The following is a 22,594-nucleotide window of genomic DNA, read 5'->3' as shown; positions in this document are numbered from 1 at the left end:
TATCAGTAATTTTCTTTGAAACCCCATGTATTATATTTTAGGCATCTAAAAAACATCCCTTTGAGAAGGGGTCCACAGGGTTCACCAGACTTCCAAGAAGTCCATGGCACATGCACAAAAAAAGCGAAGAACCCTTGGCAGAGGGAAGGCACTGGAACTCGTCTCTGCCAGGATTTCCTAGAGCAGAGATTTTGAGATTCGGCTGTCTCTGGGAAGTTACTAAGGCAGGGAGCTTGTGCCAATGGCAGATCCTTCTGGCATGATGTGTTCTGTCCCCCAAGGGCAACTCTGAATTCTCTCAGAGCTTCTGTCCCTTCTGTCCTGCAAGCAGGGAGGTCTGCAATGGAAAATGGTGGGAAGGCCCCCTTTGAAATCCCAACAATAATAAAGATAACTAACATACAATGTGCTTTAGGGAACTAGGCAATTCCTTTTATAAGCATCATCTCACTTTATTTCTCTAACAACCAAGTCAGGTTCTATTATTAGCTCTGTTTTCTAGAGAAGGATATTGAGCCTGGGTGGATTCTACAACATTCTTATTTACTTAGCTTACTTAGGAAACGAAATAAATGTTGCCCTAGTATCAGTTTTCCTGCCAATTTTCCTTGGCGCAGCCAAAGTAGAATTGTAGTTGTTAAAGAGATAGTTTTTGTTTATCATTGTAACGCTCAGAACTTAGCACATAAATAAGGAGACAAGTCAAATTTATTGAGTGGATGAAGGAATAGATGAATCAATCTGATGAGGAATCATTCTGCAGAGCTGAGCCCCACTCCTCCAAAGGCCAAATTCCACGGATGAGCCAGGCTCTCTCCTCTCTCTGCTTGGTAAGTGCATGCTTGGTAAGTGCATGCTTCATAGCACACCAGTTTCCCTGTAAGTTGCATATAGCACATGGGAACTATAAGCATGAGTACTTGGGATGTGGTGTGAAGGAAGAAACCCTAGACTGGAAACCAGGAGACTGAGATCCTATTCCTGTAACTGTAATTAATCACCATAAAATCCGAGGGAAGTCATTTAACCTCACTGTGACTCAGTTTCCTATAAATGTTTATGGTTCTGGGTTCCACTTGAAGGAAAGAAAAAAATAAATCCTCATCAATAGAATACTTCCAAAGAAGAAATCAGAGCTTCTTGGCAAAATGGCCAATTCTAGGTCTGGGGCTAGCAATAATGAGTTTGGAATATTATGTTATGCCACGTAACAGGAAGTGATCAAAGACTACTAAGGTCATGACGAGAAGACCCAGAAGCTACCTTGAAGGGATTCTCATTGGCCAAGACAGGATAGTTTGAAATTTAATGAAGATTTTAAAAAAGGAACACACTGGGATCTTAATGGATCCATTAAGATCCATTAATGGATCCATCCATTCTTAAGCTTATGATATCAGAATGATTTAAAAATAACAAGATGGGAACAAGAAATGTTGGTGAGGATATAGAGAAAGTGGCACCCTCTTACACTGTTGGGAATACAATCTGGTGCAGCCACTCTGGAAAACAGTATGGAGGTTCCTCAAGATGCTAAAAATAGAGCTACCCTAGGACCCAGAAATTGTGCTACTGGGAACTTACCCCAAATATACAGATGTAGTGAAAAGAAGGGGCACATGGACCCCAGTGTTCATAGGAGCAATGTCCATAATTCCCAAACTGTGGAAAGAGCAAAGATGCCCTTCAACAGACAAATGGATAAAGATGTCCATATACACAACGGAATATTACTCAGTCACCAGAAAGGATGAATACCCTCCATTTGCTTCAACATTGATGGAACTGGAGGGGATTATGCTGAGTGAAATAAGTATAAGCAGAGAAAGACAGTTATCATAAGGTTTCACTCATATGTGAACATAAGGAATAGCGTGGAGGACCACAGGGGAAGGAAGGGAATTCTGAATGGGAAGGAATCGGAGAAGGAGATAAACCATATGAGACTCTTGACTCTTGGAAACAGACTGAGGATTGCAGAAGGGAGTGGGGGGATGGGGTTACGGGGTGATGGGCATTAAGGAGGGCACGGGATGTGATGAGCACTGGGTTTCATGCAACTAACGAATCACTGCATACTACATCAGAAACTAATGATGTACTATATGCTGCTAACTGAATTTAAGTAAAAAAAAAATAAAAACTTCTTAAAAAAGGAAAAAACAATACACCAAATCTGCTGGTACTTTGATATTAGACTTCCCAACCTCAAGTACTATGAGAAATAAATGTTGTTTTAGCCAAAACAAACAAACAAAACCCCCCAAAACAACAACAAAAACCAAACCAAACCAATTTATCAACTTTTGAGGATAACAGGATGTCAGTTCATTACACTGAAAACTAGAAAATGAAGAGAAACATCAAGCATGCATCCTGACTTTTTCACTGGAACCATAGCACAAGGTGACCAGAGAGTTGAAGAAAGCATCTCCTTATTAAATGATTCCAGCTAACAAAAGAAAATTAGCTGATAGAAATTTTTAACCCTTCATTAATTAAATGGATCTAGGCAGCAAGCATCCATGCCAACTTATATCACAAAACAAGATAGTCAGACCTAATTATCTTTGATGGAGGAGCAGAACCCAACCTATAGACTTGCCAAAGAGATCTAAACTGAGTCTGGTAAAGCCTCCAATCCAGCTGCCAATTTGCAAACAGTACAGGGAACACAGAAATGCAGCGAACTGCACAATGAATGCAATCAGCAAAATCCAGACTCTAAAGTAGTACAGATTAAAGGGGTTATGATGTGCTATAAGGGGCAAAAAAGGAATTGGGGAGGGCAGTAGATTAACAGAAACTGTAGGTATACCAAATTACCAAAATAATAATAATAATAATAATAATAATAATAAAAGTAGTAGTAGTAGTAGTAGGACAAGCTAGTGTCTACAGATGCAAGCTTGGATGATAAAGCCTTTTTTTTTTTTTTAAGACTTTATTTATTTCTCAGAGAGAGAGAGAGGAGCAAGAGTGAGCACAGGCAGACAGAGTGGCAGGCAGAGGCAGAGGGAGAAGCAGGCTCCCTACCAAGCAAGGAGCCCGATGTGGGACTCAATCCCAGGACGCTGGGATCATGACCTGAGCCGAAGGCAGCTGCTTAACCAACTGAGCCACCCAGGCGCCCCAGATAATAAAGCCTTTTAAGGAAACAATGGAAGTGATAATTACAAAAGAAAAATAGTGGTAACTCCGGAGGGAAGGAGAGTTTTGTGACTGAGTTGAGGAACATGCAAGAACTTCTGGGATATCTGGTAAAGTGATACTCTTTGGGCCTGGGCAGGGGTTACAAGAACATTAACATTACTCACTAAGTAGGACATTTGTTTTATGTGCTTTTCTGTACTTCTGTTTTATTTTGGAATGAAAAGAGGTCTTTTTTCAAAAGAGGAATCACAAGAATAATTACAGAGGCCATGCCTTGCTACTGGGCTAAGTATATTATTTTGGATGCTCTTGGGGATAAAGGAAAGGGGAGATAAAACTAACTTTATTTTGGAGCACCTACTATGTGCCATACATTTCAAATATGTAATCTCATTTGATATTCAGAACACCCCTTCAAGTATTTATCCTATTTTAGGGGTTAAGAAATTAATTTCCTTGTCTGAATACACAAGGACCACTACCGGTTCTTTCAAAGGTCCAACTGATGCTGCAAGACATGTTCTTGAAATGTGGAAGGAAAGGCAGAAGGGAGGCAGGGAGAGAAGGAGAGAGGAAGGAAGAAAGAGAAATTGAGAGTTTGATAAATCACTCAAGGGCAAATAGGGGAGCATGTTTCCCCCAAATTTGAGCAGGTCCAAAGCCTTTGTTCTTTCCATACCACCAAGCTGTCTCCCTAGCAATGAACGCCAAAGTCTATTTAGTAATTCTGAAACTCTCCAGCCAAATGTGCCCCACATGCAGAGGCCAGACCTAGTTGCAAATAAGAAACACTTTGCAAATGTCAGAGCCTTGATAAATAAATATTTTTTAAAGACAAATGTCAAAGATAAATGTTAGTATGCCATAAAAAAAAATACAAACTGGCAGAAAGCCTCAAGGGGAAATTTCATGGTATACATTCCTTTGGAGCCATTTAAAAGTAAACAAGTTGCCTAGTAACACACGCACACACACGCGCACACGCAAATGACCATAAAAACAGGTTGCTCTCAGCCTCTTCCAAGTCCCTTTTTATACCCAAATCCAACACTGGTTGCTAAATGGAACTTCAAACTGAACCTCTATAATTCAGTTTCCAAAAAAAAAAAAAAAAATCTATCTATCATCTATCTATTTGTAAATATTTTTTTATTAATTTTTTATGTTGATCTTCATTTATTGTCTTTTTTACAATATTTACAATTTTAAAATATTTACAAATAGATATTTTAAAATTGTAAATATTGTAAAAAAGACAATAAATGTAAAAAAGACAATAAATGAAGATCAACATAGGAAAAAAGCCAAAGGTGGGTCAGTTAATGTGTTTTGATAAAAGCTACATCAACATAGGTGAATTTGAGAGATGGGCTCCTTCTTTTAGTATTTGCAGTAGTTTTGGAAATTCCTCTACTTAATGAAGGAATTTGGGGCACAAATTTACCAAGATATTAATTCATCCAAGCAATAGAAAGGGGTAGGGATGGTTGGTTCCTGTATGCTTTAGTGCGTGGGTAAATAAACACCACATAACAGCCCAGAGATTCTTGAAGATAACAGTGACAGTCTAACCACTAAGCTTTCACACGCCAATACCATCTAAAGCAACAGGATATATATGCAACTGGCTGCGATCCAAAGAAGGAAACCATGCTTGAGAGGTAGGTTGTTGGGGAGGGGTGGGGGGAGGGGAGTAGGGAGAACTTCCTGTCTCAAGTTATTCTGTTCATTATAATGTCAAAAAGCACAGCACTCATTTACTGAGCACTGACTTCATGCCAAACACTGTGTTTCGCATGGATTATTTTGAAATCTTACAGCCACACTGCTAGATATGTATTATTTGCTCCCATGCCCTAGAAATGGAAACTGGGAAATGTACATGAAGTGAGCTGAGGTCAGAGCAGGGGAGAATTGTGGGGTAGGTAGTGACACAGACAAAGGGGTGGGGCTTCGCTGAAGAGAGATGCTTATGGTGGCTATCAGGACTGTCAGCCAGCACAGGATTCAACGTAGAAAAGAAGACAGAGAAGAGGACAAGAGCCCTGGAAAGCAGCCAAGACTAGAGAGCCAAAGAAAAATAGAAGGAAGGAGATGGTAAAGATAAAAGTTGAAATCGGGGAGATAGGAAACAAAGACACAAGGTGGGGGGCAACAACACCCCAAACAATAAATCAAAGGCACAGAGGCGCATCATCACAGATATAGCAAAGATTCAAAGCATCATGACAACGTTTTGCTAATAAATTTAAAAACTTGACAATAATCTCTGAAGTCCTAAAAATATATATGTGTAACTTAGCAAAACTGACCCAGGAAAAACTATGAAACTTGAATAATCTCATAAATGTTAAAGAAATTGAGTAATAAAACATTTCCCTAATATCTTAATTTTTTTTTATCTTTCTCTCCCTCTCTCTTGTTTTGAGCCTTTTACTGTCAAATTAGGGTCTTTGGTATTAACATGTCTGAACACACATCTCAGAATTTGAAATTTGCAGAACTGTCAACCCCCCCTGCCAGATTTTCCTAAAATAAAAACACCAGTAGAATCCTTACAAAAATGTTAAGTCTGAATCTAATCAATCTGAGGGAAATGAAATCACTTCTCCAAAGAGATAGATGCATACCCATGTTCACTATAGCATTATTTACAGTAGCCAAGACATGGAAACAACTTAAGTATCCACTGATGGATGAATGGATAAAGAAAATTATACACACACACACACACACACACACACACATACACACAATAGGATACTATTAAGCCAGAAAAAGAAGGAACAATTATGACAACATAGATGGACCTTGAGTGAATTATGCTAGGCAAAATAAGTCACACAGAGAAAGACTAATAATTTATCATCTATATGTGGAATCTAAAACAAAACAAAACAAAAACTAAACGTGTAGATTTGGAGAACAGGCTGGTGGTTGCCACGGCGAGGGTTAAAGGTAGGAGAAGTGCATGAAGGTGGTCGAAAGGTACAAGCTTCTAGTTATAAAATACGTCTGGAGGATATAAAGTACAACCTAGTGATTCTAAAAATCCTGTACTTCATCTTTGAAAGTTGTTAAGAGAGTAAATTTTAAAGTTCTCATCGTAAGAAAAAAATGTTTGTAACCATGTGTGGTGACAGATGTTAACTAGACTTATTGTGGTGATCGTTTTGCAATTTATACCTACAAGGAATCTTATGCTGTACACCTGAAACTGATGTACGGTCAGACGTCAATTACATCTCAATAAGCAAAAAGGATCTAATTAAGCAGAGCTGGCCTGTTCCAAGCCAATGTCATGAAAAACAAGAAACACACAGATGAGGCAAAACAACCCCAGGCAGCCGCTGGTCCTTGACTGGATTCTGAATTTAAACATCAGTGACCCCACAGCTTTGGGGACTTTTGAGACTGACCATAATCTACACAGACACGCTCACACACACAGAGGCACATAAAGAGAAACAAGGGTGTAAATATTGAGAAAGGGAAAGTATACAAAGGTACCTGCCGTCCATGATCCTTTCAACTTCTCTACAAGTTTAAAATGCTTTTAAATAAAAAGTGGGGTAGAAGGTAACCCAAAACACTTGAGCAACAGTGTTCCCCCAAAAGCCCCAAACACATACCAGTCCCAGATGAAGCTAAGAGCTACCCAACTTGCAGGGAACCGGTCATTTCAATTTTATACAAACTTTCAGAAAAAAGAAAAAAATGTACCATGGCTCAATGTACTTTATGAAAATAAGTACAACCAAATGCAGACAAGAAGAGTATGAGCAAAGAACATTACTGAACAATGTCACTCATGTACAGTAATTTTAATGATTTAAAAAAAAATTCTAACTAAATAGCAAGCCAAATCCATCAGACCACATAAAACAAAGATAAACCAAGAAAGCATCTCTTAGTGCCAAAAACAAACAAAACAACCCACTATTTTTTTACCACATTAATAAATTAAAGCAGAAAAACTACATGATCAATTCAGTGGACACAGAGAAAGTATATGATGATGCTAAATACCTTGATGATATATACCAATGATCTTCAACAAAACTTATCCTAATGGGGAAATGTCAGATGCATTTTTTTTTAAAAAAAGATTTATTGGGGCACCTGGGTGACTCAGTGGGTTAAACCTCTGCCTTCAGCTCAGGTCATGGTCTCAGGGTCCTAGGATGGAGCCCCGCGTCGGGCTCTCTGTTCAGCAGGGAGGCTGCTTCCCCGCTCTCTCTCTGCCTGCCTCTCTGCCTACTTGTAATCTCCATCTGTCAAATAAATAAATAAAATCTTTAAAAAAATTATTTATTTGAGATGGAGAGGGAGAGAGGGCGGGAGAGGTGGAGGGGCACAGAGGGAATCTCAAGCCAACTCCACGCCAAGTGCAGAGCCTGATGCGGGGCTCGATTTCACAACTCTGACTTCATGACCTAAACTGAAACCAAGAGTCAGAAGCTCAAACCGCGTGAGCCAACCAGGTGCCCCTAGGTGCATTTCTCTTAAAAATAGGAACAGGAGGCCAACCAGAGCTATCTCTGCTGAATATGAATTGGAGATCCTAATCAGTAGAGTGAAACAAAATGCAAGCATCTGCATTACGATAGAAAAAATTTTTATACCTCGACAGTTTCATCTAGCTTACTCTTTTACATCTGTTGTTCTCAGTGACTCTTGGTGTCCGAATGTCCCTGTGCTGGCTCCTCTGCTATATTCCAGATTCACTGACATGGGGCTTCTTTTCTGATGAAATAATATGTTTGTAAAAGATGATACAGGTATCAGGAAGGACAAGAAGTTCATGTCGTTAGAAGTACTCTTGTTTTCAGTCAAGGAACTATTATTTCCAAACAGACCAACACTAAGTACATTTTGTTGAAACAGCTTATTCAAGGATTTTTATCCCAAGTCTCCCAATATAACCCAGTCATCTTTATTCACCACACTGTTTTGTTTGCTGCCTGGGATTTTAAGGTCCCTTTACTTTGCTTAAACTATTGCGCACAATATTCTGCAGCAGCCACTATGTTTAAAGTCCTGAAGTCTGGGCTGCTCTTGGAAGAAGAGTTCTCGCGATTGTTCCAGGACTAAGTGATGTACTAATATTTCATGCTACTTCACCTCCCCACCACAGTGTGGGGGACACCACATTGAGCCGAGATCCAGTTTCATGACTTTTTCAATGCACATCGAGAAGCTGACTTTTTTGGCAATTTGCGTGGAAATTTAAAAAACAAAACAAAACAAAAAACAAAACAAAGCAAAAACTTAACTCTAGATTCAAACTAGTAACATTTTATCAGGCAATAGGAATCTCCCAAAATAAAGTAGATCCTGAGATTAAAAACTTTACAGAAACAGTCCTGTGTACTTAGAAGCAGTATAACTTGGTTCAAACAAACAAACAAACAAACAAAAACTTTGGAATCTGATTTTTAGATCTAGCTTTGTTTTTTTCTCCTTCCTCATCTGCATAATGAAGACAACCAGGGACCAGCCCCACTGGGGTTTTTATAAGGCTTATAAGAGATCTTTGCCAAGCTCTTAAGTATTTGTCAAGTTCTCGAAGGTAGGGCAGAAGACACTCAAGAAATGCTTGTATTATTTTGGGAAGAACCCTAACAAAAAACAATTCTAAATAATAACATATTTTACAGATTTCCAACCAGGGGAAAAAAAAAATCCTGGTCTGGTAAAGAAACATTAAAATATCATGAAGTATGTGGTTTGATCGATGTCTTGTTGGCCTCTTTTGTGTCATGTTGAATGATAATGCAGCTTTTAGAGAACCTATCTTCCCCATGACCAAATGAGCTAGCTGCAAGATTCTCTTTCCTGAAAAAGTGAAATAAGTCAGAAATAAGTTTAAGATAACATATATTTTGAGAGTTTGACGTGAAATAGCCATTCTAAAGTAGAAGGTTCATTTAGGAAAGTCAGGAGGTCATCTGGCTGTCCTGGGAAAATGGAGGCATGTGATTTTGGTTTGGATGTCATCCTCTGAGGGATATAACTTAGCTCGACCATATGCCTAATGAAGCTGGACCCAGCTACAATAAAGAAAATGATGAAAGTGAACCACAGATACCGCTATACATTTACTGAATATGTTTCACATAGGTTCATTCAACATGCAAAGAAAGCATTATGGATCCACAGACCTCTTTAGGGACAGACACACTGGGATCCCCAGACAGCGAGATAAAGGATTTCATACGAAGCACAACAAACTGTCTCTCTTGATTCTGTTATATCCCAGTTTTCTTTGGTTTTTGTCCCACCACACACACATACAAGCACACCAAGCCTCCATATTTTACACACACACACACACACACACACACACACACACACACTTCCCAACTTGGTAGTTCTAATATCTTACCAACATTTTCTGTATTTTTATAAAAAATTTTGGTGGTGAGAAAGCTCCATAGTTCAGTGGTTAGAGCACGGGTGTTGTAAACATTTTGGTGGCATGATAGAGAAAGAATCTCTTGGCAAACCTGCTGCTCACAGTTTCTCAGTTGTATGCTGGAAACTAATGTAACACTGTGTATCAACTATACTCAAATTAAAATATATATATATAGAAAACAAAGCGTTCCCTAGACTAACAACCTCAGCAGGCATTACATGGGCGCTCATTTGAAATGCAGAATCTCAGCTCTGTCCTAAATTCTTAAGTCAGAATCTGCATGTTACCAAGTTCCCTGGTTGCTTCATTTTCACAGTCCAATTTGAGAAGCGGGGCTTTAGCAAACAGGAGCCAAGTTCCTTGGTGCTCCGCCATAGAGATGGACCTGTTTGCAAAGCCCTAATAGAACTGCACTGAGTTCTAGCCAGTGAGAAAATGGTCCATTAGAATTTACGAAATCAACCGCTGCAGGAGTGCGGAGTGAGATAGGATTTCTCATCCATTGTCCCAACAAAAAGCAAACAACTAAATTCAGGCAAACAACAACAAGAATGATTTTAATTAAACAACAGAAGGACAGTGAGCTCACTGGGCATACAAGATTGAATTTAGCTTCCAGAATATTGACAGAACAGTCTGACATTCTGGACAGACTCTGAGGATAATTTTTCCCAATATAATGGAAAATGTCTTCCCTCTTGTCCTTGTGTTTGCTTTATTCCAATTACACGTAGTTTAAAACTAAGCCATTCCCTAGCCTGTGCATCCTATTCCATTGTCTACCTTACATTAGTTCCTTCCTACCTTTCTCCCCAACAAAAGTACCTTACAGGTGGCCCAGTCTGGCATGACAACCTCTTCTGGAATATTCCTGAGATCAAAACTCTGGTGGAAACATTACAACAGAGGGACCACACTTCTCTGTAAATCATCCCATAATCTAATCTCAATAGGTCTAGCTACAGATCTATTAGGATAAAGTCTAAACACTGGGATATTTACAAATTTATTAAGTCAAATGTGGCCTTCCTACTCATCTACTTACTGATTTTTATGCTATTCTTTAAAGCAAAAGACAACAAAATGGCTTCTTGCTCTGTGGGATGGAGGTCAGCTCTTGAACCCTTGGTGAGCATTTCATCTGTTTCCCTAAATCACTTATTTTTCAGGTTGCACATCTCTGTTTCTTTCGATCGCTCTTCAAAAGACTTATACACCAGACTCTGAAGTCTGTCTTCCCAGCACACAGCAGACCCCCACTAAATGCCAGGTCCTTTTTCAAAGTGTAAAGTGATCTATTCTCTGAAATCATTCTTGCTATTCCAGATTCTCCATGTTTCACTAGACCCAACTAAAATACTTAGAATGGGATCTATTTAGCAAAGATTACATTGGGACTCTTGCTGGCCCTTTGGAGGAGGGCAGTTGAAGACTACTGTTGGTCGGTCAGTTGGTTCTCTTGTTTTGTTTTGACACTCTCTGCCAGATCCCCTGAATTAAAAATGACCTTCACTCACTTGTAAACCCCTGGGTCTTTATCACATGAGCAGATGCCAAGCTGCTTTTGATGAGCTACTGTTCTGCAATCAATTGCCTAAAACTATATGCTCAATTTTCCATGAATCTGTTAAGTTTCATATCCCTGGTCATTCCAGGCCATTAAAACCCTGATTCTGGGGACACCTGGGTGGCTCAGTTAGTTAAGCGGCTGCCTTTGGCTCAGGATCACATAGCTCAGGTCATGATCCCAGCGTCCTGGGATGGAGTCCCACATCGGGCTCTTGCTTAGTGGGGAGCCTGCTTCTCCCTCTGCCTCTGCCTACCACTCTGTCTGCCTGTGCTCGCTTGCTCTCTAACAAATAAATAAATTAAACAAAACAAAACAAAACAACAACAAAAAACAAACCCTGATTCAGTTTCTGCTGTGGTAGGCCTTCCTTTCATTGCACTTACCATCTTTCATATCCTCCTCGGAATACAGATTTTTGCTACTTTCATCGCTGTGGCTTTGGGAGGGCAACCAACATAACAGAGAGCCTAAACCAAGCCAGGCTTCATCGGAGAAATGATCACATGTCTTACGCATGCTTATTTCACCACCGACAGAGCCGCAGCCTGACCACTTCGCTTGGATTTTGTTAGGCCTCCACCACCTGCCTTGATTCTTCCGTTCTTTTTTGGGCTGCCTACCTGGATGTCATATTCTACTCTGTATAGGGGTCCTTCATGCTCTCAGAAAACTTGAAAGCAGAAGTACAGTAAGTTATTTCAATATCTTCTCCAACAGGGAGACCAGCCCATTTTGGAAAACATGTTAATTATTCCCACTATCGATCCCCCTTCGGCCACTTGCAACACATCCTCATTTCTCCTCTGGCCTTTCAGGGGAACCATAGCTTGTTACAGATCCTCCTACCCAAGGATCTTCACCTCCTACCATCACGTACACCGCCTCCCCTCATTTGTCTTTGCCAAAGCAGTGATACCCCAAATATGCCATCCAACTTTCTAGTCACAGTTTGGGGTTAACATATGCCTGCTCTGATGTATGATTTCATCAGTTCTAAAACCTCAGATGCCTCCATTCAGTGAGGCACTTGTTTGGAAGCAATTGCTTCTAAGTTATGGAAAGCATGAGATTACCCTATAATAAAGAATCCTATTATTCCTCAAGGATATGATAATATAGGGTTGGTTGTTTTTGTTTGTTTGTTTGTTTGTTTTTGGTTGTTCTTCTTTTCCTCCTCTAACCTGGAAGGCTGAATTTTAGCTACTTCCTGTGGTGGTTGCCATTCTTTAATTGTTACCATTCTTTCCAGGTTAATGTGAGGAACATGATGAAAAATTTAAAAATATTTGGCAGAACAAACTGTCTTGAGTTCAGTGGTTCCCAACATTAGCTGCATATTAGAATATTTTGGGGAGTTGTTTTTTTTTTTTCTAATCCTGATACCAGGCCTCAGACCAATTAAATCTGAAACTGCAGGGCTAAGACCCAGTTAATGAATAGTTTTTTTTTGTTGTTGTTTTTTAGATTTTATTTATTTATTTGACAGAGAGAGATCACAAGTAGGCAGAGAGGCAGGCAGACAGAAGTGGGGGGGAAGCAGGCTCCCTGCTGAGCAGAGAGCCCGATATGGGGCTCGATCCCAGGACCCTGGGATCATGACCTGAGCTGAAGGCAGAGGCTTAACCGACTGAGCCACCCAGGTGCCCCTAATGAATAGTTTTTAAAGATTCTCAGGTGTTTCCAAAGTGGAGCCAAGGCAGAGAACAATGACTTCAGCTGGATGGGAGAAATAGGTATTCTGAATAAGATGGGACCTGAAAAAAGAAAGAATGGGAGGAATTTTAATTCCTACATTTAGGATCCATTCTTCTTGACACTGGAACCAGCTATATCCTCATGAGGCAACACGAGGTATATTTTTTTAAAGTAAAAATATGAATTATGTCCTTGAAATGATGAAAGGTAACAACAGAGAGATCCCATTCCTCTGTAAATCATTCTGTAATCTAATCACAAGAGATCTAGCTGTAGATCAATGAGGATAAGGTCTAAACACTGGGTTATTTAAAAATTTCCTCTTTACATTAAGTCCAGGTGGCCTTCCTATACATCCATTTACTGGTTTTCATGCTGTTTTCTAAAGCCAAAGAAAAACAAAATGGTTCCCTCCTAATGACTCTATAATGATGGCTGGTAAAATTGATATTTTGCATAATTAGCACCACGCAGGAGTGATTTCAGGATCAGAAAAGGTTTTACAAAAGCATGTCCGCCAGATGTCTGAGCGGTGGTAAATACAGCCTCTGGAGTTCAGTATGAGCGGAAATGAAAGTCAATTTCATGGTGGTTAGCTAGCGCGCTGGTGTTTTTCCACTGGTGGGACCCTGGGACACTTGTAAAGCAGCAAAAGGGTCTCCGTGGACCCTTTTGGCCATCACCCACCCATGTGTTGTTTGTGGAACACGAGGAGGTGGTCACAGGGGTGGGCGAGATGGCAGACGTACCACCTGATCAGACCAACTGTTTAGCTGGTCACTCACATCTAGTGGCTGGGATTCCAGACAGATCGTGTCCTGACTGGATTCCGCTTGGCCATGATTCACATCAAAATGAGGTTCCAGAGTGGAAAGAATCACAACGGGCAACCACATCTGGCCTCAGAGCTTCTTCGTTTACTATGCTACTTAGGGAAGAAAAAAAAAAAATCTACAGAAAAGAGGTGCTTTGTCCAGAGATGCTACTAATACATTCTAAGCTGCACTCGACTGAGTCACAATGCCCTCTGGCATGGATGACCTTTATTATTTTCTTGGCCAGACACGGGTCATAATCACAGTTTCAGAGGCTGCTTTTGAACCCCGCTCATTCACAGCCCAAGAACCCTGTATCCCTGAGTCATCACCTCAAATAACTGATTTCTCTTCCCAGGAATGAAACCAGGGACTTCCAGCCATAATTTTCTTCCTCTTCTAACAACTCTTCACGACCCTATTTCCACACTTACTTTTGTCTTCTGCATTTTGATCGGAAAGTCAATCTGGTTTGTTTCTCCTAAAACAAAAACGCACATCTGGCGAGACAGCTCTTTTGAGTTAGTGTCTGCATAGTCCAAAGGCAGCACACCCAGAAGTCCCACAGCTGCCAAACCGCCATTTATTCTTCGTGTTTCTTCCACGCAAGAGCTAAGAGTTTCCTCAAGAAGCCAGTTCCATGATGCTGGGATGGAACCACCCCAAAGTGGGGTTTAAGAGAAAGGGGGCCACACTCCTGGGTCGTCTCTGACTCAGAAACCATTAAGACTCAATGCGGTGTGGCAAGGCATGTGACCAATACAGACTGGGTGGCTGGATGGCGCGAGGCCATGTGATTAAGGTCACAATAGGTCCAGGGGGAACCAGCTGGCTGAGATGTTCTGCTAGCAAGTTAAACATAGACAGGAAACCGCGTGTCTGATACTGTAAAAAAATCATTTGTCTTCCTGCCAGAGTTAGGCCTGCAAACCAAAGAGGCTGTTTTCATTTAAAAGAATTTCTACAATGAGAGAGGAAGGACTGGAACTCTGTGGCTTCTGGGAGCCCTTGTCTTTCTCCTCTCAGCCTCTCAGGTTCAAGGGCACGCGAACTGCAAAGGTCTGCACGTAGCAGGCACGTCAGCAGTGAACGCACATTGGGCGGCAGATCACTTTGGAAGGTCTGCTTCTCTGCTTAACCACATGGGTTGAACTTGGAGTCAGAAGTGGTTTCTAGAGTCCTCATGTCTAAATTGACTGCACATAACTGATGTATTTACTGATAGTTCCATCCTGTTTAACAACAACAATAAAAAATCTCATGTAACCTATAGATAAGTACAGTAGGGAAGGAGGACAAGAAAAGAAAAGGCGGGGGAGGGAGGGGTGGAATGAAGACAATGAGAGGATAAATGTGGACTATAAGGCAAGCAGGGGGTGTTGTCAGGGGCCACGTACTCTCTAGAAGCACGACTTAGTTGGTACGGAAGAGGGATATACAAAAACCATGATGTACGTCAGGGGCTGGAGTTTGTTTTTGTAAATGAAGTGTTATTGGAACACAGCTGCATCCAATTGTTTATATGCTATCTCTGGCTTCTTCCACAGCAGGGCTGGGGAGCTGGGACAGGGACAGGCTCTAGGGCCTGCAGAGCCAAAAAATATTTACTAACGGGTCCTTTAGCAAAGACGCTTGCTGACCTCTACTCTGTACGTTTTAAAGTGTCCTTAAGATCAGAAACGAAGAGGACCCTGTGAGGGAAACACCCTTCCTAAGGGAGGCAGCTGAGAGAAATTTCTCCTTGCTTCCTCAGAGAGAGAACAACACAATGCAACCGCTTCCCCAACAGCATTCCCTACAGTGTACATATCACCCTGATTTCATTTCTCAAAGCTCCTTGCTTATCTGGCTAAATCCAACAAGACATCTGAATCTAGGGGAGCAACAGTAACTATTTATAGCCCAAGTTTATCGAAGACTTGCTCTGGGCCAGGTACTATTTCTAAGTCCCCTACATGAATAAGGTCATTTATCCTCACAAGAATCCTGCCCAAAGAAGCACGATTTTTCTCCCTACTTTTCAGAGGGGAAAACAGAGGTGAAGCGATTCACTCAGGGACAGTTTATTTGTGGCTTACTGGGGATTTGCACTCAGATCATCTTGGGGGGCTGGGGGGGAACCATGAGCTTCTCAAAAGATGAACATCCTGCTGGCCATCCTTTACATTATAAACATCATTTCTCACAAGCCCATGAAGAATGTCGGCCTGAGGTTGTACTTCTTGCCAAGATTTGTTGAAAGGTGAGTCTGTACTTCAGCGACCCGTCCTGTGCCCACAGAACAGACGGCCTCTGAGGCGAGGGGTGCAAAATGTCATGGATATAAGCCTGAGGAAAAGCATATTACCCTCCCCCATCCCTCCTACCTGACTGTGGAAGGATGAGGGCATTCCCTGAAGAAGACACAAGATTCTCTGGTTCTCCGTGGGCAAAAGGTGAAGAACCAACTGGGACATCTTGGGAAACTCATGTCACTCTCTGGAGACTCATTTCTTTATAAGTAATATGGCAAGTGTAGCTGAGCTTATTTCATGGGACTCACTTCGGCATAAAAGATTATGAATCTAAAAAGGCAGGAGATAACAAGTGTTGCCAAGGAAGTAGAGGAAAGGAAACTCATTTTGCACCACTGGTGGGAATGTTCATCGGTGCAGCCGCTATGGAAAACAGTATGGAGGCTTCTCGAGAAATTAGAAATAGAACTACCATGCGATCCAGCAATTCCACTTCAGAGTAAATAACCAAAGGAAATAAAAACAGGATCTTGAAGATTGTCTGCACTCCCATGGTCACTACAGCATCATCCACAATGGCTGAGACACAGAAACAACCTAAGTGTCCATTAATGGGTGACTGGATAAAAAAGTCATGGAATACACACACACATACAGACACACACACACACACACACACACAATGGGGTATTGCTCAGCAATGGGAAAGAAGGGAATTCTGCCATTCACAACAACAAAGATGGACCTTAAGGGCATTAGGCAAACTGAAATAAGCCAGAAAAAGAAAGACAAATACTACATGGTATCACTTACACATGGACCCTTATATTAAAAAAAAGAAAGTCAAACTCATAAAAAGTAGAAAAGTGGTTGCCAGAGGCTGAATGGTGGGAGAAATAGAGAGAGGTTGATAAAAGGTACAAACTTTCATCTGTAAGGTGAATAAGGTCAGAAGATCTAATGTAAAACATGGTGAGTATAGTGGATAAAGGTCTTGTATAATCGAGATTTGCTAAAAGAGTAGAATTTAAATGTTCTCATACATACAAATAAATAGGTGATGGACATTATTGATTAGATGAGAGGAATCCCTTCATAATGTATGTGTAGACTTTTATTTTTTTTTTAAGATTTTATTTATTTGCTTGACAGAGAGAAAGAGCACAAGCATGAGGAATGGGAGAAGGAGAAGCAGGCTGTCCACTGAGCAGGGAACCCAACATGGGGCTGGATCCTGGGACTCCGAGATCATGACCTGAGCTGAAGGCAGAGGCTTAACTGACTGAGCCACCCAGGCACCACTGTGTAAGAATACTTTAAATATCTTACAATTGTACGTGCCTATTATACTTCAATAAAGCTGAAAAAAATGCTAAAACATGATGCTAGAAAAAAATGGAACCTAGCGGCACTTGGATGGCTCAGTCAATTAAATGTCCAACTCTTGATTTCGGCTCAGGTCATGATCTCAGGGTCGCAGGATCAAGCCTTGCATGGAGCTCCACACTAGGTGGGACGTCTGCTTTGCATTCTTTCTCTCTTTCTCTCCCTTTGTCCCTAACCCCTCTCTAGAATGAATGAACCTTTAAAATATATATACATATTTTTCTTTTAAAATTTAAAAATTTTATTTATTTTATTTTTTATTTTAGTTATAAAATAACATTTTATTATTTTATTTATGAAATGTTATTTTATTATTATTTTAAAATTTAAAAACTATTATATATATTGGGGCTCCTCGGTGGCTCAGAGGGTTAAGCCTCTGCTTTCAGCTCAGGTCATGATCGCAGGGTCCTGGGATCGAGCCCTGCATCAGGCTCTCTACTTAGCGGGAGCCTGCTTCCCCTCTTTCTCTCTGCCTGCCTCTCTGCCTATTTGTGATCTCTCTTTGTCAAATAAATAAAATCTTTAAAAAATATATAAAAATATATATATGTGTGTGTATATATATACATATATATATATATATATATATATATATATGAAATAAGACAACATATCTGTAAGTGGTTAGCACAGGTGACTAATCTATCACAGACTCCCAATCAAGGACAGTGATCATCACTGCTAATGTTCTAATAGTCTATGAATTTCCATAGCCTGGACCTTGGACAAGGTGTTAGCTTGTTGGCTCTTCAGTTAAGGAAGGGGCTGGGTCTCTGGCCTTGAAACCAGACTTCTCAAAGTTCAGGACTGGAGTTTAATGCGAATTCCCTTTCCTGCAGAGCTATGGGGCCTCTCAATTTCTGGAATGAGCAGTTCAGCTCCAAGTCAGGAGAAAAGTGGAATGGCCAAGGGTCGAGTCATCTGGGAGCTGGAAGCTCCTGTAAGTCACCTTCTTGCTTTCCACATACCCAGCTCTAGCAGACAACCATAACAAACAACCAAGGAACAAACTGACTCAGGCAAACTTTTTCATGTTACTCTATTACTTGGCTAGGACTGGCTGCCCAGGGCTACCAAACAGCTCCTTGGTAGACTCCACTCAGAACATCCTAAAAGCATTCCTAAATGTCTTCTTGCTTTGGGAAATATTAGGGGCCAATCCCAAAGACAAATTAACATAAACATTATCATGGAAACAAAAGAAATATTACCTAAAAGGTGCTTGATATCTACATGCATCTGCTAGCACCAAGTTTGTGGATTATATAAATGAATTTTTTACTTTACTAACATTATTCAAAGACAGCCAGGTTTCATGGCAGAGTTCTGCTACACAGTACATGAATGGACTGAGTACAGTATCTTTAGCTCATTTCCAAATGCCCAGATTTAAGACCAAATGTATTCCTCTTGGGCTGATTAGCTCAGCAAGACACCAGCATGAAATTAACAAGACTCAACTCTGGTTCCATTCCTTGCTGGGTGAGTTCACACCAGGGCTTTTTACTCTTCAGTGTGCAAAGAAATCACCAAGGACATTGTTACAGGGAAGATGCTGGTAGGATAGGTCCAGGAGGTTGCATGTGTCTTACAAGCTCCCTGGTAAGCCTGCCACCACTGGGGAGCCAAAACTTTGGGTATGCAAAGTCTTCAGCATTCAGAATAGTTGTGTTCCTTGGCACGGCATTCCCCTTCCTCAGGGAGGAAAGAGAAAGACAGAAGGCACCTGCTGTGTGCTGGCTACTGAGCCAAGCTCTCCCAGAATCATCTTCTCTACCCGCCACAGCCAGCCTGGGCAATAGGCCCCCCTATCAGCACTAGGGGATTGAGAGCAGCACGGCCATTCAGTGAGAAGAGCACGTGGCCCAATGTGAGCTTTCTGCTGAAAAGAAGAAGAAGGAGTGCATCCCTTTAGCGAGGACAGTGTCATTACCCTCATTACCGATCTGAGTGGCACTTGTGAGTCTTTCCAGTTTTATTTAGCTGCTTCCTGCTCTGATTCTGAGTCAAAACAGGAACAAGGTGTCTCATTTGTCATATCATCCGGCGATGGGAGGGATGTGGTTAGCTGTGATTAGAAATCCTAGACTCGACATGCCCCCTTGCCTCTTTGAAGGCGCGTGGAGGATGAGGCACAGATACGCAGCGCGATCTCAACGCTCTGCTGGCACGCCCTGGTCGAAACATTGCTATATGACCTCAGGGCCAGAGCAGACCTAGGCTAAACCGTCCCATCCATGTCTCACGCAGAAGTCCCAGACCCTATACAAAAAGGCCCCATAAAACCAGCAGCCATTGGTGACTCCTCCCGCTGGACTGTGCACCAATGCAAATGTTCTGCCTGCATCCATCTATCTATTCAATCCTGACAATATCACGAACCCCCCACCCCGCCCCTTTATTTCCATTTCACACATGAGAGGACGGAAGCAGGGAGACATCGGGTAACTGGCCCAAGTTGGCAAAGCTAGTAAGTAGCAGGTCGGGCCCTCAGTGCTTCGAAAGCCATCTCGAGATTTCATTCTTGACCAATTACGTGACACTAGTCTTCTCTTTCTTAAAACTGCAACAATCACCTTTCTCAGCCTCTGCAAATGAAGAGTCTTCACTGCCCTTGGAAACTGGTGATGGAATTAATAAAACTGAGTGGTTTTCTTTGATTCTTAAAGTTTCAGTGGGAGATCAATAACTGCATAATGTCTTTGCAAAGTGGGTATGCCATCTCCAAATGAGCAGAGCAGCTGCTGGCTCTGGAGTCCCTCTTCCTGCTCAGTCTTGGAGCCTGACAGGTCTCCTTTGACACACAGCTGTCACTAGGCCATCAGTAAGGACTAACACAAATGCCCACTTTTCTAGCTGGAATCTGAGGTCTGGGTGAGTCCAGGGGGTAGACCCTGCTTTCTTGGAATTCTACACAACAGCTTTTGGCAAAAGGGAGGCTCCATTCTCCCTGAATGTCAGCTGTCAGGAATCATAGCCCTGAAAATAAAGATTTGCATTTAAAAAGAAAATCTTGGGGCTCACCTCTTTCCATTATTTATTTATTTTTTTAAAGATTTTATTTATTTGACAGAGATCACAAGTAGGCAGAGAGGCAGGCAGAGAGAGAGGGGGAAGCAGACTTCCTGCTGAACAGAGAACCTGATGCGGGGCTCGATCCCAGGATCCTGGGATCATGACCTGAGCCTAAGGCAGAGGCTTTAACCCACTGAGCCACCCAGGTGCCTCTCCCTTAATTTTTTAAAAAGATGACATTATTTTAGAGAAAGACGGAGATCATGGAAGGCAGGGGCAGAGGGGGAGGAAGAGAGAGAATCTCAAGCAGACTCCTAAACTGAGCACAGAGCCCATGGGATCCCACAACCCTAATATCATGATCTGAGCCGAAATCAAGAGTCGGATGCTTAACCGACTGAGCCACCCAAGCACCCTTTCCCTTAAGTTTTTAAGAAAAATGGAAGATGTAAGTAATTATCATTTGCTGACTTTGCAGATCAGAAATCTGGTAACAAGAACAAAGTACTATACTAATAAAAATACAGTTTAAAACACTTTAGAGTGTTCATGTTTGACATTTTATTTGACTTGGAGAGGAGAAATAAAAACTGCTTCAAGAGATTTCATTTCTTAGTGTAAGAGAGAGATGGTGGCAATGAGAGGGGAAGTGGGTCCACAAATGTTGCTAATTATAGGGTGTTTTAGGTGATGGTGGGGAATTATTTCACTGCAGAGAAGGGAGATGTCTAAAAAGCAAACATTCCCTGGAGCATTTAAGGAGACTCTGAAGTCATCCAGCAACCGAGGCATTAGCTGCACTGGATTTCCTGAGCTGTACAATGAGAAACTGCCTTTATGCTGATTATCCTGCCTCACAGGGAAAGAAATACTCTGATAATGAGTAAGAGGGAAAATACAGAAATGAGCCCATGATTATCACCTGAGTTGAAGTACACTGAAAGCTGAAGTCATGAATATCTTAAGAGTTTAGTGTAATATATATATAATTTGTAATATATTATAAATTATATAATAATATAAATATAAGTAATATATGTTATATAATGTAAAATATATGTTATAATATATATTTATATAAATGTAAATACATATAGTATATATATTTAATTTATAATGTAAACTATAATTTATTATATATATAGTCCCTTTAGACAAAATAAACTCTTCCATTGTGGATAAGCCAGGACACAAAAGGAGAGAAAAGTTTCATGGATGATAATAAACTTGTTTGGATACTCTGCTATTAGAGATTAATTCCTTTGGCTTAAACTGGGAGTTCTTTGAAAAGGTAATCTACTTGGGGAAAGATAACATGTTCAGTCAGGATATCAGCTGTTACCATGCTGTAGTGTGATTTAATATAGTTATATCTTCCCTCCTAACCCAAATTATATTTTTAAAAATGAAAGAAATGGAGTATTTAGGATGAGAAATAGGAGGGAGGTGTCATTTTAGAAGGTGCTGCTCTGACAAGATGAACATGTCTGATTTTGTACACTGAACAGTTAACACTGGTAAGGGGTTGGACAAGAAGAGCAGAGAAATGGCAGTAGGTGATGGACACAGAGAGAGAAAAAGGTGGGTCAGCAGTGCGGGTGAGCACCAAACAAAAAACACAAGACATCATTTTCCATAGTTGGGATATACATAGTAGCAGGGATAGTGTGTAAACCCAGAACTTGGTTCTAAACGAATTTCTTTTTTAATCAGACCTGTTGAGAGCTAAAATAATCTTTCCCCACTCTGAATTTACATTCCTAAAACCAAGAGAATATTATTTTCACTATCACACTGGCAAAATTAAAAGGCTTATGATCTCCAGTATTAAAGTAGGGGCACGGAAATCCACAAACTCAGAGTATCTTTGTGGGAAGAACAACTTAATCGTGGTGATCCAGATTTAAAATGCGTCTAACTTCTGATTCAAGATTTCATTTCTAGAAATGGAATGGAAGTCCTATTTTGCAGAAATATTAGCACAGACATACAAGAGATTTGTACAAAGATATTTAATTAAGCATTGAGTGGAAAAATGAAGACACCTACATAATCTACCAATAGGGGAATGTTAAATCAAAGAAGATAATCCATACTATGGAGTTTCTAGACAATAATTAAGAGGCATGTAGTATAACAATATGTATTGTTCTGTTTAAAAGGAGTAAAAGTGTTTGGGTGAAAAAAATACTGTCAAATAATACTGTATAATCAACTATTTGCACTGAAAGGTAGATGAGTATATGAGATGGATGGACAGATGGATGGACAGATGGATGGATACATGGATGGGTGGATGGAT

At 40.8% G+C, this 22,594-nt stretch overlaps 1 protein-coding gene across 3 annotated transcripts in view; it reads right to left on the bottom strand.

Annotated features, from left to right (window-relative positions):
• TGFBR2 (transforming growth factor beta receptor 2) overlaps positions 1–22,594 on the bottom strand; it is an 89,749-nt gene that overhangs the window by 26,771 nt on the left and 40,384 nt on the right. The gene's annotated exons all lie outside the window — the stretch shown is intronic.

This window comes from Mustela putorius, unplaced genomic scaffold (assembly GCF_011764305.1).
Source record: "Mustela putorius furo isolate JIRA1106 unplaced genomic scaffold, ASM1176430v1.1 tig00003834_pilon_pilon_pilon, whole genome shotgun sequence".
NCBI classification, from domain to species: Eukaryota; Metazoa; Chordata; class Mammalia; order Carnivora; family Mustelidae; genus Mustela; species Mustela putorius.
Note: the sequence above shows the minus strand (reverse complement) of the source record. Positions and strands in the feature narration are given on the sequence as shown.